This window comes from Salvelinus fontinalis, chromosome 4 (assembly GCF_029448725.1).
Source record: "Salvelinus fontinalis isolate EN_2023a chromosome 4, ASM2944872v1, whole genome shotgun sequence".
NCBI lineage: Eukaryota > Metazoa > Chordata > Actinopteri > Salmoniformes > Salmonidae > Salvelinus > Salvelinus fontinalis.
In genome coordinates this window covers 82,799,942-82,806,767 of record NC_074668.1, presented here as the reverse complement: position 1 = coordinate 82,806,767, position 6,826 = coordinate 82,799,942, and the positions used below count along the sequence as shown (strand labels likewise).

The following is a 6,826-nucleotide window of genomic DNA, read 5'->3' as shown; positions in this document are numbered from 1 at the left end:
AATGAACGATAACTACCATGGCGCCGTCCTCACAACACACTGGTCCTCCTCTCTAATGAACGATAACTACCATGGTGCCATCCTCACAACACGCTGGTCCTCCTCTCTAATGAACGATAACTACCATGGTGCCATCCTCACAAAACGCTGGTCCTCCTCTCTAATGAACGATAACTACCATGGTGCCATCCTCACAACACGCTGGTCCTCCTCTCTAATGAACGATAACTACCATGGTGCCGTCCTCACAACACGCTGGTCCTCCTCTCTAATGAACGATAACTACCATGGTGCCATCCTCACAACACGCTGGTCCTCCTCTCTAATGAACGATGACTACCATGGTGCCATCCTCACAACACGCTGGTCCTCCTCTCTAATGAACGATGACTACCATGGTGCCATCCTCACAACACGCTGGTCCTCCTCTCTAATGAACGCTGGTCCTCCTCTCTAATGAACGATAACTACCATGGTGCCATCCTCACAACACGCTGGTCCTCCTCTCTAATGAACGATAACTACCATGGTGCCATCCTCACAACACGCTGGTCCTCCTCTCTAATGAACGATAACTACCATGGTGCCGTCCTCACAACACGCTGGTCCTCCTCTCTAATGAACGATAACTACCATGGCGCCGTCCTCACAACACACTGGTCCTCCTCTCTAATGAACGATAACTACCATGGTGCCGTCCTCACAACACGCTGGTCCTCCTCTCTAATGAACGATAACTACCATGGTGCCATCCTCACAACACGCTGGTCCTCCTCTCTAATGAACGATAACTACCATGGTGCCATCCTCACAAAACGCTGGTCCTCCTCTCTAATGAACGATAACTACCATGGTGCCATCCTCACAACACGCTGGTCCTCCTCTCTAATGAACGATAACTACCATGGTGCCATCCTCACAACACGCTGGTCCTCCTCTCTAATGAACGCTGGTCCTCCTCTCTAATGAACGATAACTACCATGGTGTCATCCTCACAACACGCTGGTTCTCCTCTCTAATGAACGCTGGTCCTCCTCTCCAATGAACGATAACTACCATGGTGCCATCCTCACAACACGCTGGTCCTCCTCTCTAATGAACGATAACTACCATGGTGCCGTCCTCACAACACGCTGGTCCTCCTCTCTAATGAACGATAACTACCATGGTGCCATCCTCACAACACGCTGGTCCTCCTCTCTAATGAACGATAACTACCATGGTGCCATCCTCACCACACGCTGGTCCTCCTCTCTAATGAACGATAACTACCATGGTGCCATCCTCACAACACGCTGGTCCTCCTCTCTAATGAACGATAACTACCATGGTGCCATCCTCACAACACGCTGGTCCTCCTCTCTAATGAACGCTGGTCCTCCTCTCTAATGAACGATAACTACCATGGTGCCATCCTCACAACACGCTGGTCCTCCTCTCTAATGAACGCTGGTCCTCCTCTCTAATGAACGATAACTACCATAGTGCCGTCCTCACAACACGCTGGTCCTCCTCTCTAATGAACGATAACTACCATGGTGCCGTCCTCACAACACGCTGGTCCTCCTCTCTAATGAACGCTGGTCCTCCTCTCTAATGAACGATAACTACCATAGTGCCGTCCTCACAACACGCTGGTCCTCCTCTCTAATGAACGATAACTACCATAGTGCCGTCCTCACAACACGCTGGTCCTCCTCTCTAATGAACGCTGGTCCTCCTCTCTAATGAACGATAACTACCATGGTACCATCCTCACAACACGCTGGTCCTCCTCTCTAATGAACGATAACTACCATGGTGCCATCCTCACAACACGCTGGTCCTCCTCTCTAATGAATGATAACTACCATGGTGCCATCCTCACAACACGCTGGTCCTCCTCTCTAATGAACGATAACTACCATGGTGCCATCCTCACAACACGCTGGTCCTCCTCTCTAATGAACGATAACTACCATGGTGCCGTCCTCACAACACGCTGGTCCTCCTCTCTAATGAACGATAACTACCATGGTGCCATCCTCACAACACGCTGGTCCTCCTCTCTAATGAACGATAACTACCATGGTGCCATCCTCACAACACGCTGGTCCTCCTCTCTAATGAACGATAACTACCATGGTGCCGTCCTCACAACACGCTGGTCCTCCTCTCTAATGAACGATAACTACCATGGTGCCGTCCTCACAACACGCTGGTCCTCCTCTCTAATGAACGCTGGTCCTCCTCTCTAATGAACGATAACTACCATGGTGCCGTCCTCACAACACGCTGGTCCTCCTCTCTAATGAACGATAACTACCATGGTGCCATCCTCACAACACGCTGGTCCTCCTCTCTAATGAACGATAACTACCATGGTGCCGTCCTCACAACACGCTGGTCCTCCTCTCTAATGAACGATAACTACCATGGTGCCGTCCTCACAACACGCTTTTCCTCCTCTCTAATGAACGCTGGTCCTCTTCTCTAATGAACGATAACTACCATGGTGCCATCCTCACAACACGCTGGTCCTCTTCTCTAATGAACGATGACTACCATGGTGCCATCCTCACAACACGCTGGTCCTCCTCTCTAATGAACGATGACTACCATGGTGCCGTCCTCACAACACGCTGGTCCTCCTCTCTAATGAACGCTGGTCCTCCTCTCTAATGAACGATAACTACCATGGTGCCATCCTCACAACACGCTGGTCCTCCTCTCTAATGAACGATAACTACCATGGTGCCATCCTCACAACACGCTGGTCCTCCTCTCTAATGAACGATGACTACCATGGTGCCATCCTCACAACACGCTGGTCCTCCTCTCTAATGAACGATAACTACAGGACTACAATAGGGGGAAGTTGCAGAATCTATTGCCACGGCCTGCACAGATCAGAGACATATAGAAAGATTTAGACTGCTGTACAAAGATGATAGATATATAGAAAGATGTTTAGACTGCTGTACAAAGATGATAGATATATAGAAAGATGTTTAGACTGCTGTACAAAGATGATAGATAAACTCAGCCTAAAAAGAAACGTCCTCTCACTGTCAACTGAGTTTATTTTCATCAAACTTAACATGTGTAAATATTTGTATGAACATAACAAGATTCAACAACTGAGACATAAACTGAACAAGTTCCACACACATGTGACTAACAGAAATTGAATAATGTGTCCCTGAACAAAGGTAAGTCAGTATCTGGTGTGGCCACCACCTGCATTAACTACTGCAGTGCATCTCCTCATGGACTGCACCAGATTTGCCAGTTCTTGCTGTGAGATGTTACCCCACTCTTCCACCAAGGCACCTGCAAGTTCCCAGACATTTCTCGTGGGAATGGCCCTAGCCCTCACCCTCCGAGCCAACAGGTCAATGGGATTGAGATCAGGGCTCTTCACTGGCCATGGCAGAACACTGACATTCCTGTCTTGCAGGAAACACACACAGAACGAGCAGTATGGCTGGTGGCATTGTCATGCTGGAGGGTCATATCAGGATGAGCCTGCAGGAAGGGTACCACATGAGGGAGGAGGATGTCTTTCCTGTAACGCACAGCATTGAGATTGCCTGCAATGACAACAAGCTCAGTCCGATGATGCTGTGACACACCGCCCCAGACCATGACGGACGTCTCACAGTACGGACATTGCAATTTATTGCCCTGGCCACATCTGCAGTTCTCATGCCTCCTTGCAGCATGCCTCAGGCACGTTCACGCAGATGAGCAGGGATCCTGGGCATCTTTCTTTTGGTGTTTTTCAGAGTCAGTAGAAAGGCCTCTTTAGTGTTCTAAGTTTTCATATCTGTGACCTTAATTGCCGACCGTCTGTAAGCTGTTAGTGTCCGTTCCACAGGTGCATGTTCGTTAATTGTTTATGGTTCATTGAACAAGCCACGGGAAACAGTGTTTAAACCCTTTACAATGAAGATCTGTGAAGTAATTTGGATTTTTGCGAATTATCTTTGAAAGACAGAGTCCTGAAAAAGGGACGTTTCTTTTTTTGCTGAGTTTATATAGAAAGATGTTTAGACTGCTGTACAAAGATGATATATATAGAGAAAGACGTATAGACTGCTGTACAAAGATGATAGATATATAGAAAGATGTATAGACTGCTGTACAAAGTAAAGCTGAAATATACAGCTGTTTAGAGAAGCATAGTCAAATTGGTAACACTTCAGACTGCAGGTACTGTATAATGCATTATGGTCTTGTCATGAGCTTGTTTAAATGAGGGCTGGACTGCTGAAATCTGTACTGCTGAGAGCTTCATACTGTAAATCCCATTAGTAAGAGACACACTTGGGGGGTGCAGCTCACAGCACTTTACCTCAGATAGAGAGGGGGGGAGGGAGAGAGAGAGAAAGTGCTGTGTCAGGTATGGGAAAAGCGTTCAATAAGGGTGCAGTCCTTCCCGGCGTTGACAGAGAGGCTAGCTGTGGTCTCACCACAGGAAGACTGGGGGAGGGGGAGACGGGAGAGACGGGGAAGGGAGGGGGAGACGGGAGAGACGGGGAAGGGAGGGAGAGACGGGAGAGACGGGGAAGGGAGGGAGAGACGGGTGTTACGCACGCCTCTGAGAAGAGGGAACGCAACTCCCTGCTAGAACTCAACTCTCTGAAGTGCAAGAGGTATGGACTGTAGGTGCGAGTAAGGATGACACAAAAGCAGATTTTACCGTTTACTTGGATTTATTTTCTTACACGGTAATATGGGGAAAAGGGGCTGGACGGAACCAAAGCAAAGAAAGTAAATATCAAAGTTCCCCCTCTCCTATCTAACCTGCCTACCCACTTAACTTACCTAACTTAGCACCGTCTGGTGCCCTAACCAAAATACAGGGGGTGGTCCGCCCAGGTCTTACCTAGTGTGCCTAGACAGTAAATATACTACGGGTATATGTATGCCCGCGGGCCTCTTGCCTAAGCACTCCCAAAGTGCCTTCTCCTTCCCCCCTGGGAACAAATGAAACAGAGTAATTATTAATGATTTCACAAACACTCACAAACACAGGACATAGAAAAACTGCTACCAACAACAACAGTACATACCACACTTTCTGATACACAACCAACACTATATCACAATCAAATTTTTCTCTCTCTCCTCTCTCTCCTCTCTCAATCTTCTCTATCTTGGGCAGAACACTGGCTTTTATCTTCAGGTGGCAATGGTGATTAGAGTCAGCTGCTTCTTGACGAGGGGGCGGGGTCAGCTCCAATCACCAATTAGCCTGGGGTTGACCAATCAGCTGGTTGGGGAGTACTTCAGGAAGCCATCTCCTGAAACACACACTCAAATACAAAACAGAACACAGAAACTGGGGAACGTAACAACGGGAGAGACGGGGAAGGGAGGGAGAGACGGGAGAGGGAGGAGGAGACGATAGAGACAGGGGAGAGGGAGGAGACGAAAGAGACATGGGAGAGGGAGGGGGAGACAAAAGAGACGGGGAAGGGAGGGGGAGATGGGAGAGACGGGGAAGACGGGAGAGACGGGGAAGGGAGGGGAGACGGGGAAGGGAGGGAAAGACGGGAGAGACGGGGAAGGGAGGGGGAGACGGGAGAGGGAGGAGGAGACGATAGAGACAGGGGAGAGGGAGGAGACGAAAGAGACATGGGAGAGGGAGGAAGAGACGAAAGAGACAGGGGAGAGGGAGACGAAGGAGACAGGGAAGAGGGAGGGGGGGACGAAGGAGACAGGGAAGAGGGAGGGGGAGACGAAACAGACAGGGGAGAGGGTGGAGGAGATGAAACAGACAGGGGAGAGGGTGGAGGAGACGAAAGAGACAGGGGAGAGGGTGGAGGAGACGAAAGAGACAGGGGAGAGGGAGCGGGAGACGAAGGAGACAGGGAAGAGGGAGGGGGGGACGAAGGAGACAGGGGAGAGGGAGGGGGGGACGAAAGGGACAGGAGAGGGAGAGACGAAAGAGACGGGAGAGGGAGGGGGAGACGAAGGAGACAGGGGAGAGGGAGAGACGAAAGAGACGGGAGAGGGAAGGGGAGACGAAAGAGACAGGGGAGAGGAAGAGACGGGAGAGGGAAGGGGAGACGAAAGAGACAGGGGAGAGGAAGAGACGGGAGAGGGAAGGGGAGACGAAGGAGACAGGGGAGAGGAAGAGACGAAAGAGACGGGAGAGGGAAGGGGAGACGAAAGAGACAGGGGAGGGAGAGACGAAAGAGACGGGAGAGGGAAGGGGAGACGAAAGAGACAGGGGAGGGAGAGACGAAAGATACGGGAGAGGGAGAGAAGAAAGATACGGGAGAGGGAGAGAAGAAAGATACGGGAGAGGGAAGGGGAGACGAAAGAGACAGAGGAGAGGGAAGGGGAGACGAAAGAGACAGAGGAGAGGGAGGAGGAGATTAAAGAGACGGGGGAGGGAGAGGGAGAGCAGACGGGTGACATTTGGGATGCAGACTGTACAGACTGAGGTAAATATGAAGTCCAGGGGTACATAGGAAGTCTCCTTTACACCACAGCTGGCTGGCAACGCCAAAGTCAGGAACACAGTACGGTGACGGTGATAGAAGGTCGGGTGGCAACATGTTTGACCTTCTGGGTGTGTTTAAACGGTGTCACCCAGATGCAGGAAACAGGAGGAGAGGAGTAGCAGAAGATGACAGGACATCCAGTTAATAAGGCTGGACTACTCTTTCAACACCTGCTTACGCCCTCTGACAGGGAACTTCTTACATCCACGTTGGGTTGACAGGGTTATCTGGCGTTGGGTTGTCTGACGTTGGGTTTATCTGACGTTGGGTTTATCTGACGTTGGGTTGTCTGACGTTGGGTTGTCTGACGTTGGGTTGTCTGACGTTG

General features: G+C 50.3%; 1 protein-coding gene across 2 annotated transcripts in view; it reads left to right on the top strand.

Annotated features, from left to right (window-relative positions):
• The window catches only part of LOC129854517 (death-associated protein kinase 3-like), a 58,463-nt gene that overhangs the window by 34,933 nt on the left and 16,704 nt on the right, over window positions 1-6,826 (top strand). The gene's annotated exons all lie outside the window — the stretch shown is intronic.